We start from the raw sequence: 13,680 nt of genomic DNA, 5'->3' as shown, positions 1-13,680 counted from the left end.
GGCGCCATGATTAATTCATTGCCGCTGGAAAATTATCGTACGTCGCGTTCTACGAAAAATCCAATTTCGATTATATCACAATCTTATTAAATAAAAGGATATCTAATGGCTAAATCGTTAAATTATACGAATAGATTGACGGAAAGATAATATTGTATTACGTTATGATATATTATCCCCGTTGTGCCAATACCACGAATGTTGCGACTCGATAAAGTCTTCCTTCCTTTCTTTGGACAATTCTTTGCTGTGCCACGTATACATTCAACGTTTTGCATACAGTTAGGAATAGAAAAAGAACATCGAGAAGAAAGAGACGTTGACCATAAATAGCCAATGGCGGCGAGTGCGGCGATAAAGAGCGTGAAAAATCAGCGACTTCCGGCATCGTTGACAGTGACGATGACGACCGCGTCCCCGCATGCGGGTGATTCCGGATTTTCGTGAGGGGTCCGTCGAGAGATTTACGCCGAACGTATTTACGAGCAGGTCGAATCGCCGCCCTTTGAGATCTTTAAATAGAGCGCGATCGCTAGCGCCTTTTGCCTCAAGTTCTCGGCCTCCTCGCGGCCTCTCTTTTGTCCGTCTTCGTCTATCACGCGATGCAATGTCTCAAATATGCCTCGCCATCTCAAGTTCTCCCTGCACGTGTCAGATCTGTCTTTCTAATTGGCACGTTCATTACGACAATCAAAGGACGCCGCGCGATTCGTCACGTTTCACGGAACAAATAACCGAAGTGAGTTTGCATATTCACATCAGGAGTGAATGTCTCAAGAATTGATATGCGCTTAACAGGGTTCTCGACACATTAAAAATTTCTACTTTTGATATATATTGAGCTTCTATGGATAAAGAGAGAAACTAGTAAAATAGTAATGAAATCAGATGCATTCTATTCTTAGCGGAACTTGATAATTAATTTACGATAATTAATTAGTTGCTAATTCTCATTTGTATAATTATTTAAAATGTAATGCCTGCAGTTCTAACTTTATGATATTCGTATTAATAAACACGTGCGTCCATAGACAACCCGTCTGAAAATTTTTAATTCACATTCCGCGCGTGAGTCTATTAAACACGCAGAATTTTAATTAACTCCCATATAATTAAAATTTAATTTAGGCCAGCAGAGGCCGCGTACTTATCGTAGCGCAAAATTTTGATCCTTTTCTCATTAAACGAGGAAATAATGTTTGCAATCAATCGAAAACAATACACTTCTTATTAATAGACAAATATAATTTTAGAGATTTTATTTACATACAAAAAAAACTGTTCATTAAACACTTTTCTCTTTCCGATTATTTAAAGAAAGTTTCAATTATAGATTTAAAGGTGAGATATTCAAGTGTATTAAAGAACAAATAATCAATCAACGATTGATGTTTTGTCTGTTTTTGCGTATCAGTGAAAAATATAAGATAGAACAGAAATATTTCAAAAGCCCTGGAGTATAATACAATTTTTGTTTCGAACAGTATAACAATTGAATGCATGATGATTGACGTAAACCGTGTTTACACCGTTATGTGGTACCCATAAAATTAACGGAACGACGTACTTTATATAAAAAATAAACTCGTAAAGTGAAGGAAAGACGACGCGCGCTAATACTAAAAATAGAAGACGCAAATTAAAGGGAAGAGAAGAAAAAGATAGAGGGGGAGAAACGAAGAGGCGATAAACCGTCGAGAAAGGTAGAAGCGGAGAGAAAAGCGGAGAGAGAAGCGTCAGAAGAGAAGCGCTTAATTTCCTGTCGCGCGCTTTATTTCATTAAAAAGTCATTAATAATATTACGTTAACGCACGCGCGCTCGCGCGCGTTGCTATATGGATAGTCAGGAGATTTCGTCCTCCTTGTGTACATACGTATACACACGTGACTACACGCCGTTGCTGCATCTGCGCGTACCTTCCATCTACAGTTGCATGTGCGGGCACATGCCTCTCTCTCGCGCGCGATTCGTCTTTTCTGGCACGATATACAATATTAAACTTCGGTAGAGAGCCATTCTACCTTCCTCTTCCCCCCCCCCCTCTCTCTCTCTCTGTTTCTGCTCCTCTCTTTTTCCTTCCAAACGACATTGTTCTCCCTGTGTGCTCTTCGATGTGTTTCCCAATCCTCTTCCTCCTGCCAAACGAGCTACCGCTGTGAAATATCGCGAATGAACTATTTTTGCGCCCTCATGGGGCCATACCTTCGAGTTATCCATTATCATTTCAGTTAGACTCGCGTATATATTTTACCTTCGAAGGTTCAGATTTCCCTCCTCCGTCCCGTCTCTCTCTCTCTCTCTCTCTCTCTCTCTCTCTCTCTCTCTCTCTCTCTCTCTCTCTCTCTCGCGTGCGCGCGCGCTCCTTTTGTTTTAACGAAAAATTCTGCGGCGCGGACTCCCGCGAGCTTTTAAATGTGTCGCCGGGCAGAGCAACGCTAGAGCCGGACACCGATACACTACCGCGCGAACTCAAAATGAATGAGCGCTACGTCCTTTGTGCCGTCGGTGCGCAAAGTGGTTTTATGTATGTAGGTCGCGAAGTTTTCGATGAAATTGTGGCCTCGGCGCGGCAGCTGCAACCCTATCCGTGATCGTGTGCGCGAACGTTTGATCTCTCCGCGGTGTAATAGACTCGCAGAGTGACTCCATTGAATTCGCATTCGATCCGCGAATATCGCGCAATTAGAGCGCAAGGGCCGTCAGTAAAGCGTAATAGAACCGCGAAATCGATCCGGACCCAAACAATGGGAGTAATCGTCATATCCGTTATGTTCGTCTTTAATTAATTTCTATTATCAAAATCAGTCATTCAAAATTTATAGGTAATCCTGTGAATGGTCGAACAATTGTTTCCATTTTGCGATATGCAATCATACACAGAACTAATATAGTGACAGAAATACATTTTGACATCCGAAATGGGTAAATACATTTATTTATCTTAAGACAAATATTGGCTTTTGCATACAGAAATATGTAACAGGAAAAGAAATGGGGAGAATGATAACAAAAGACGAGAAACAAATAATATTATTAACGTCGAAATGTACGATAGAAATAAATTATAATGAAACGCAGAGACATAGTAATTCGACAAGTAATTCGACATAAACATACGTGAATTTTGAAAATTGCGTTAAGCAAGATTGTCTAACTGGATCGATGGTGCAAAAAAAAACCGCGTACCCTCTTCAATCCACGCGTAGGATAATCGATCAAATTCCGCGATCGCTTCAATTCGAACACGATCGCTCCCATTCCGTCCATCATCGGTACCAGGGAATTGTTTTAACGCGCGCCGATAAAATGCGTCCGAGGTGAGAACGGGTACGGGTCAGCCGTCGTGAGTGGATATAGATGTCTGTCCCTCGCTCTGATGCCCTGACCAGAACGCGATGTTCCAATTTCGGGGCACAAAGGAGGACACACGTATTGCGCGTTAGATCTGTCAGAATCCTTGTCGATATTGAACCGTCCCGGCAGACACTCGTCCGCTCGCGAAATGTCGATGCCATTAACGTCGATGGGCCCCCCCCTCGCTAAAAGAGTAACACGTTCCAGGCTGCGGAACTCCCAGTCACCGTCCCTCTTTGATCTTCGTGAAGCACCTGGTACCGCGCCATTGGTAATAATAACTCGCTTTTGAACCAGACCGACCTCTTCGGGGGTGCCGAGACTTATCTCCGGTTGCATCTTATTGCGAGATTCGCGCATTGTTTTCCTTTCCTTTTATGATTCTATGCCTGCTCTCTGATAGCCATCCCCTCGTTGCCCTCGTATACTCTTGCCTTTCCCCGTAGCTGTCTTCGGGCACGAACAGCTGGCAGTTTCAGATGACCCCGCCAAGCCCTCACCCCTGCCCTCTTAAGACGATACGCGTCCTATAAGACGCTCGAATTCGCAAAAGCCCGGGATCCATCTAACGATCGTTGAGGAAACAGTGGCGAAGAAGCTCTGTCCTTTCGATTGTCTCGATTTGATCTTTATTCCTTGTGTAATATTTTATCATTATGCGCATTCGTAGCTCACTAGAATAAATAACTAATAATTGTCAATAGACAAATTATAAAAATTACCGTGATACTATAACTCGTTAAAGGTTTACATTGAGGGTCTCCTTTGAATAGATTTCTCCACAAAGATTTCCCATTCGTGGAATGAAAAAAACCAAGTTTCTCCCCTAACTCACTCAAACGCTCCTGAATGCAGTTAATGCTTAACACGTTTCTTCGTTCCGAATTCGCGTTGTAAAGTGAAAAGCAGGATTTAGAGAAACGCTGAGTTATGGAACAGCGTAATGTTCCCGAACGCGTTTAATAGTCGCTGCGAGCCGCACGACGATACGAGACGTAGGAACACAAACGGAAAATACGTGTGAGAGGAAAGAGACGTACAGAGGGGGCGAGTCAGTTAGTCCAAGCTCGCCTTTCGAGAAACACGATACCACGTTGGAGGCAGCATACTCCGGCCATTAGCTATTTACGGAAACGACCCGGCAAATGGGGCGTGGAGCCGAAGTTGCTTCACGATTTTCGTTCAGCCGAGGAAGACGAGGAGAAGTCGAGATATTTTTTTTGTTCCCACCAAAGGAACGAACGGCGGGTGGTAGCACCGAAAGGATTGAGTAATGCGCTCTTTTATTTCGAAAAGGACGCTGCAACCGTTCGAGCATGCCTGGGCTACGTGGAAAATGTTGCGCAAGGTCGACGGCGAGGGAAATCGAAACGATTTTTACCCTTTTCCTTCGTCGCCTGCAGTTTTACGTCCGTTCCGTCACGTTTCACAGGACATCGACGGCGACCAGCAGTTGTCGAACGGCGACGGAACCGATCTGTCGCCATCCGAACTGCGCGTCTCTCTGGAGAAAATAAGCTTCGTCGGTGCTTCAGTGCGATAAAAACGATCTCTCTAATGGAGAAAATCACGGGCGTGCTTATTGTGAATAAAATTTCAATCAAGTTAAAAAATGTATTAAATAATTTTGTAAGAGGTATTTGCTATTTCGCGCGGTAACATGTAAAATGTTAAACGGTATAAAATTTTATCGAAATACTGTTAAAGACATTTGTTCCCTTTTCTGCAAAATTGCAGGTGTGTGTTTTTTTTCAACGAAGAAAGCCCGCAATTTAAACGCACTCCGAAGTTAAACGCTTAAAACCGTCACCCCGATAGCGTGCGATAGAATACGTACAATAAATCGACGCATTCCGATACTTATTGATCACACGGCTTTCTCTCTCTCGCTTTGCACCCCGCACAGCTCATAAATTTTTCAGAAGGCTGAAAGCTTCGATCGCGTGCACTAATCTCGCGGGCAGATGCCACGCAATGCCTCGCAAAACCGATTACGCGAGAGTAGATCGGTATATACCGCGCAGTAAAAAGATCTTCGAAGAATGGAAATGGGGCCGTTAAATCCGTCAAAATGCCTACCCGTGGATAAAACGCGACGGCCCCTCCTCGCGTGGTGCCTTTCTTCACCAAAGAGACACTCATCCACCGTAACTAAACGGATCTCTTTCTCTCCTCCTGAAATCATCCTCATTGTGTCCAAGCCTCTCCTCCATGTATGAATCGTAATGACGCATTGCAGAATGTATGCATTACTTTCCTTTTTCGTATTTCAATAGTATGCAATTCGCTCCGCTCGAAAAAGGGCAATCGTGAATCTAAGATTCGCGAGTACACGGACTTGCGTGTATTACGCTCTTTTCTAAACGTTTAAAAGTAACATTTCTAATTATCTATAACAATCTGGGGAATTTCTAAGCTTGCGGACAAAACCAGGTAACATTTGCTCTTGATTACATAAATTACAACAGCCTCTAATAATTAAGTGAAGAACGGAGTTATTTTTCTACCTACTTATCGGCAGCCACAAAGAAGACGCCGAATGCAAATTTCAATCAGTCCGAGCATCCCGTCGTCGTGAATCGTCGCGATTCAGCATTTGCCTAACGAGCATACTAATCGACGTTAATTCGAGAACAAGTACAGAGGCACGTACTCAACGAGTCTTATTGACGAGCATCGCGTACGCCGCTGAGCGATCCTAGCTTGATCTGAAACAATGGACCCCCCTCGTGTGTGGTCCGTCCTGGCCTGGCCTGGCCTGGCCTGGCGAGGACGACTCTTCTTCGCACCCAATCGGTCGTGTCCAGTCTCGTGCACGCTCGCTCCCGGTGGAGAACGAGTCGCTCCTCGGCGAGCTCCGCAGCGCAATTACTCGCGATCCCCCGGGGATGACATTTCTCGCGGTTTATCGTGCAAATATTTGCCAGACAAGATCTTGTAATTCCTTCCCCGTCTTCCGCGCCCCGCGTTTCGTGTTGCGGCAACGAAGGATTATACACAGGCGAATGGAACGAGTAAAAGTGAATGGAAAAAAAAGGGGGGCAACTCGTACTTACGGCGGCACCTGTTGAATACGCAGACGTGTCTATCTATCTTCATAATCGGCAATTATTTGATCCTATTTGTCGCATGTAAATCCGCCATCCGAAAGACGAGCGTCTAAGAGGCATTGTAAGAAACGGAGAGTCTGGAGAGATTGTTCCTACGTAGAAATGGCTCTTGAACTTTTATGTCGCTCAGGTAAGAGGACTTGCTTTTTTTCTCGTGCGCTATCGGTCGCGCAATCTCGCGTATATCTCGCCGCTATCATTCGACGATCGTCATCGAGAGTCACTCCGCCTTTCGATCATTATTCAAAAAGAGCCTCGGCCAAATAGTATACGGCTCCATTTATCCTCGTTGCTCCACCATCAAGGTCAGGCGTGATCCTGTCACGTCATATATCATCGTTAAGACGTACTGGGAATACCAGTTAAGGGTTAAAAGCAGCCTTTATCAGTCCGGGGCCGAGCCCTCGGGGTCTTTCTCATACGTCTATCGGACCGTTCCGCCGGACGTGCATTTCCATTAATTCACCCGCCTGTTATAACCAGACTTTAAACGGCCTGCTAGACGATCGCTGTCTTCTGCAGAACTTTCCGCGGGGGAAACGGTGTTTACGGGACGACGTGCGATTGCCAGCCGTCCGTCCGACACCGAGTTATCGGCATACGGAATAATGTTCTTCGCCGATCGGCGAACGAGGAAGGCATCCTTTCGGCGGGCCGCGATGACGATCTTCCCGAGGAGGAAACGTCTCCGGCATTTCGCGATCGTTAGGTGGCAATGAATCATGGTCGGAAGCTCAGTGGATCGCGTAGGCGATGAGCGATACTCACGGGGCATTCTTGGCAATTTTCCCCCCGCCGCGATGTCCAGGGATACATCATGTGAAGCACGGCTGTGCTTCGCAAATCGATCGTGCTGCTAGCAGGCCGCCAAACGATCATGATAATTTGCCGCGGTCTCGTTCACCCTACCTGCCGGTAATGACAGTCGCCGGAGGCTCGAGGCATTCGTGGGAGGCTCAATTTTGTTAAACAACCTACACGACTATGAAAAATAAAAGCGGAGACGGTGACGTACCTGAGCGAATTCCGATCGTGGATCATGGATCATGGATCAGGGACGTGTTTCGTCTCCGAAGCATCATTTAAGTTTCCACGAATATAGCCTATCGCCATTTCGGCTGTTTCTTCAAAACTATTCATCACGATAGAAGACATCTATTAATCTTTGTGACGATCTCAAAAGAGACGTTTAACTGACCTTGACTGTCGCCTAATATAAATGACAAGATGCATTTTAACGTGTGCTTGACATGTGGAAATAAATGATTGAAGTGGAGTCCTTTGTTACAAGACGGCCACATAATACTTGTATGGCTGTAACAAAGAATATAACTTTTAAAAAGTTAGCTGCAAATCTCCGCGGTCGGATCCCGCAGCGGCACAGCGTACGACGTGGGAGATATCATGTTTACTAACGTAAGAGAGTCGCGATTCGGATGCATAACGTAACGCATCGAGGGAATGATGAAATTCTAACACGCGTACGCGGAAAAATTTGTAATTTCCTCCTGGGCGCGGGACCGCCTGTATCTCGGGTGAATTCAATTTCGTCGTATATGCAGATACATAACCGACCCGGGTCACTTTAATCCCCCTCAATGGCGCTCATTATTCTTTCAAGACCGTTTCCAAGAGGTATTTCAATGCGAATAACTTATGTACGTGCCGGCAGTCACCTGCTACACGGCCGCTCGTGAGATGCTCTCCAAGTTCTCGGTGCGATGCACGTGCAGGTGCATTGTGCCACGGCAATCGCCGAAGTTGGGATCGCTCGCTCGTTCGCTCGAGCGCGTGGGAGGCTAAGAGAAGCGGCTCTTACGAGAAGGAGACGCGGGCGTTGCGGCGCGCGAGATGGAGGCAAGGAGAGAAGGTTCTTGACTGGCTGGCTGCTCTCCTAAGGTCAGGTCAGACTAGGAGGAGATGGTATTTCGCCAACGGATGATCCGGCTCTGGCCTTCACCCGCGCGCCTTCAACCCGTCTCTCTCTTCTTCCCATTAGCATTCACCCTGCCTGCAGATAATTACATGGAGTTGTAACTCCGGAACCCCCGCCGCCGCCTGGGGAGATAGTGGAAGGACCGAGTATTTGCAATACCGGGGCCGATCATTAATATCGACGTGACTACCAGGCCGAAACCGTAGACCGTGCGAAATTTACGCTCGATTGAAGCGATCGATTAAGAAGACGCTCGCGTTGCGCCTGGCGCGCTTCGTGCATTCAGTTCAAATTCAATCCGCTGACAAATTAACGCCGCGAGGACGCTCGTGTCGACTGTAAATAATATTTTATGCTCTATGTTTTATCCGAGATCGGAAAAAGCCAGACGTATAACGCCAGAGCGAATTCGCATGTATACATATACGCGATAATCTGGTAGTATTGAATAAGTGTCGACTCATTAAAATTTTATACCGACTTAAATCTCTGCTTCTAATTTCACCGTTTCCGTCACACGCGTTACGGCGTGAGTAATCACTTGATGACGGTCCTCCCTTCCGTGCCGGCCCTCGGGACCGCGTTGCCGCCTGTGCACTCGCCGTGCATCAGCTTGGATCTTTTTTATTTAGTCGACGGAATGTCCCTCGCAGAACGTAATAACCGGTAACGGCCAAGAGTCGAGTTGATATTACCGAGGGTGTGTTTTAATCTAGAGCGTATCGGGTGGCCCCGGTACGTAAGTGTGCGCGTACACACGCCACCTCGCGAGTTAAGGATACCTTGGGCAAGTATTCGGTAGGGTGAACCGAGAGAAGCTGTAGCGCCGCTCTCTGTACACCCCCGTGCTCTCGCGCTATTCGCCCGCCCCAAAGATTGATGGTGACACCGTGGGGGTGGCGTAAGTCATCCGCGTAAAGAAAAAGAAAGTTTAAAGTTTCCCGCCTGAACATGCATCGCCCCTTAAATACCCTTAAATTTAATGATGCCTAAGATAGAAGGGTAGCGTGCAGCGCGCCATTCCGAACTTCGCCATTTCAGTCGCCGTAAAGTTTTAAATGTGCGGAAACATGGCGCGCGAGCGCGAGCGCTTAATTACGAAGTGAATTAAAAGAAGCGAAATGGAAGTCGGCGCAGTTTGATCGACAGCACTCGATTAAAATATAAATCACCGTCACATTTCGGACTGCTGAACAAATTGAACCGCGATGTGCCTCTTTATCATAATTCCTCGCGGGTGTGTACGTGTGGGCGTTAAAATCTAGCGATTAATTATTATTACATCGATGTATGACTATGTGCATTTAACAATTTATTTTAAACAGTTCTATTTCTCTGCCTGTTCTACTGTAATGCGAACTTGATATTATTGTACGCATATATGCGTTTATTGGCAGGGAATTAGTCCCTCGTATTTAATTAATCGTTGTTTGGGCTTTATTGCGTTCGGTTTATTATGGCGCAATAGCGTAATTATTGAATGTAGAGTCTCGCATTACGATAAATTTGTAAAGCACAGCTTCTCTTTTGCCAGTGGTATAGTTATCGACGACAATAAAACTGTTCGCAAATGCCTGACCGTCTTAGAATACGAAAATAGTTAAGAGTCGCTAAATAATCTCATGAGACAGTATTCGTTAAGGTGATTTCCGCACGGAAAATATGGATTTTGCTAGGGACCCTTTTATTTTTGTAAATTTATGCGACTTTTTTCATAAAAAAATATCGCTTCGTTGATTAAATGCATTGATATGCCAGGTTGTGTACGTACGTTTAAAAATATGCGACGTTGTCAAAACTCAAAGAGCTCTCAGATTTCCTCAAAACATCATTTTTGTTATTTCACTAACAAATATTTGCTTGCAGAGGTCGGTGACCTCATATATTCAATAGTGCATTTGAGTCCTTATGACATTTATGTTTATCTCTTTTCTGTTAAGATCTACCTTTCCTATGGAATAATGTTAATCCTCAAAGTGCTTCTGCGAGTGATCGGTCCATAACTCCCTATATTCAAAAGTACAACTTTGACATTTCCTTCTTTTACGTTATCGACGTCCGAGTCTAAAATTTTGCGTACTGGTAGATAAAACTTGCAACTACAATATGCAGAAATTTCAATTTTTTCTACTTTTGATCTATTTATGCAGGAGCCACCTTAACTATAATTTTAATACTTTATAATAAGAATTTATTTGGTCAACCACGTATTATTCTAATCGATCGTTCTTTCTTTGTTTCAGGTATGTACGCTACTCTCTTAGACGCTAGTCGATAATCAACATCTTCCGTGAGTGCATTTATTTAGCTACGAAATTAACTTGTTTTCTCGTTATGCGTAAACAAAGTACATTTTCATTCTATGAAAAACTTAGTTTTTTCTTCTTGATTTTATCTTTGATATTGATTGTAAATTTATAAAAAATGCAGATCTGTTACGTCACAGCTGAAATTAGTTGGTCTTAATTGATCACTGTGACGCGCGCATCACAGTTTAACACAGGAAATGAGAAATTCGTAGAGTGCAGTAACAACGTGACTAATCTCTGTTTAACGAGAGACTCGACGGATGTCACAAATTAAAAGGCAACCGTAAAAAATCTGGCCTGCGAGCGAAAGGGTCCTCGATATACGAGAATAATGCGTAAAGACTAGACGAGGGAACGCCGGTTTTTCAACCCTATACCTGCCGCGACATACGGAAGGCGACGGCGACGAATAAACCGGAGAACGAACACGGCGCTCGGCGCGCAACCTCGAAGGACGAAAATCCTATCGGGCCTACAACCTGTCCCGCGACATCTGTCCCCAATTCCGTCGGCGACCCATCTCGCAGGATCCCCGGGCTCGTTCTGCTTGTTTACAAATTGACTTCATAAGGGGCGGTGATTTCCACCACGAATGGGATCGGCCGTTGGTATTCGCGGCATACGGTTAACCCACCGATCAGAAGACCTTCAGTGGGCCAAGAATCGTTACGGTTCAACCCCTTCCTTCGCGTGTACTTCCGTCGTATCATAGACCCTCGAGGAAACAGGCGTAACACAAATGTCCTCTATTTTCGTTAACGAGTTTTAGATTAAACCAGAACGTGTGATGAAATATGAAAATTGATGGGAAAATTTACTGAACCATCTGTTCGAAAGAGAACGAGCGAAAGAGACAGACAGAGAGAAAGAGAGATAGAGAGAGATTGGGGGAGAGATAATCATTTTAAATATTTATATTTACCTTATGTCATTTATAGAAAGAAAACCAGTGATATCTAACTATACATATTTCCAATTCTGATCTCTGAACTGGCAGAATACATTCAAATTTAAGAAATGGATATTACATCGATACCACATTCGTACACGTGCTTGTTGAAAAGATGAAACCCGTCGGTTATTAAACGGTTATTGTTGAGTTAATGTATAGGCGCGTAGATTTGAAACGATCGCTATCGATTTGCAGTTTGTGACTGTAGATATCTCGCTTATCGAAAGGATCGCGCGTAAATTACAGGTTCGCTGCGACTGTTGAGTATACGTACCATTTATCCTGACACACGGTCGTGAGACGCATTTGCAAGAACGGCTTCATCGGCAGAATAAAGCGGGAATACGCGCACAATCACGGGGGGAGGGGGGTATCGCGGATAATGCGGATAATCGGCCATATCGTTGAGAAAACGTATCATTACAGCGCGCGGATAAAATGCGCACGCGAGAACAATCTCGAGAAACGTCTCGCGGCTTTATGAAAAATCATCGCGCCCAGACGTCACATTCGCTGAAACGAGACTATCCGACGAATTAAAAATCACTTAGCGGTTAGAAAGCTCTAGGGATAATTGCGAAACCGGTTCTATACGCGGCCGGTATCCTTTCTCACGAGATTCATCCCACGCATTGTGCGCCAGAAGCTCTCTTACTTAGGCGAAGCGCATTTATATTAATATCGCGCGTTAATGCAAGCCGGATGCGTCTCCCGGCAGTTCAGGGAGCTGCAGAAGTCTTGATATAACTTTTAACGTTGCGCTGGGTAACGTTAATTAATTAACGTACTTATTTATTAATGCTCGACGGTCATTCAGTCGATAATGTGGCAATTAGCGATCAACGTTCACAATATAGTTTGCGATATAAATTTAATGGGCTCTGTAAATAGTAAATGAAATAAAATATTCGCGCAGAAGAATTCACGCAGGCAGGATAAATTGATATCATATGTGTGTATAAAACGTGCTATATAAAATTCTGATTCTTACGCTTGCACGCGTCGACTTTCGCGTAGATCACAGAAATCGATTTCGAGCTGCAGAAAACGCGAGACTCGGAGCGGCTAGGATTCCCTGATTGAATTGCGAGTAGGATACTAGTTTCCCCGATACACGAGGATGAAATTGCTCGGTCATCTTTGTAATTTTATTATTTCACGAGATCGAAGAGAGATTTAGGATGGTTCAGAATAGCCCTCGGAAACACGAGCATCGGACTCGAGCCCGGAATTTTTTCTCAAAGCTAGCTTAGCGTCCCACTGTAGATTTTAAACGGCTCGTCTATTCGCACTTTGTCGACACGTCAAGCGGAAAAAGTCTTATGTTTATGCAGCCGTCCCGCTCGTCCGCGTCTTATTGAAAGATCGTTATGAAAGACGACCGATGCAGAACGCCCTCGACGCGGGGCACCCCGTGTTTATGAAACCAATTTTCCGGCTTCCGAGACAAATGGCGTCCGCAGGATTCAACCGTCGAGTTCTCACCGATGTCACACTAAACGTCGGTTCTTCGAAAGTAGATTTTTTTTTAAACTCGAACCCCAACGTTATTTGCAATAGTTTTCTTAATGAGCGTTTTCTTCACGTCGCGTGAAATCAAATTCCACGAAACTCTAAGGAAACCTCTGACGAAAATTAATAATTTTATTATTTTTCCCCCTTACAATTACGGCAGATAAAAAGTTTGAGTTTGATATGAGATAATTAAACAATTTCGTATTGATAATATTAATGTTATATGAAAATCTATTGATATATTTTTAATATATTATTAGTACAATATAGAAATCGTTAAATCTAAAATATGCAAAAGAGTGTCAAATCTTAAAAAGTGATAACCAATTAATCACTTTTAAGCCATATATTAATTCATTAGCCAACTATTTATGGAAGAAAAGAATGATGTTCTATTAATCTGTTTGTGAGGTATCAAATATCGTGTCAAAATGTATCAGGTTCCATCTAAAACTTGACCAATTAGTCAATTCTTAAGTATCAAAAGGTTGACATCCTTTCCA

At 44.2% G+C, this 13,680-nt stretch overlaps 1 protein-coding gene across 2 annotated transcripts in view; it reads left to right on the top strand.

Annotated features, from left to right (window-relative positions):
- Positions 1-13,680, top strand: part of LOC105561760 (teneurin-m) — a 539,370-nt gene that overhangs the window by 453,438 nt on the left and 72,252 nt on the right. The window lies entirely within an intron of this gene.

This window comes from Vollenhovia emeryi, unplaced genomic scaffold (genome assembly GCF_000949405.1).
Source record: "Vollenhovia emeryi isolate VEMERY1.0 unplaced genomic scaffold, V.emery_V1.0 DF939201.1, whole genome shotgun sequence".
Classification (NCBI taxonomy): Eukaryota; Metazoa; Arthropoda; class Insecta; order Hymenoptera; family Formicidae; genus Vollenhovia; species Vollenhovia emeryi.
This window is presented reverse-complemented; position numbering and strand designations above follow the sequence as displayed.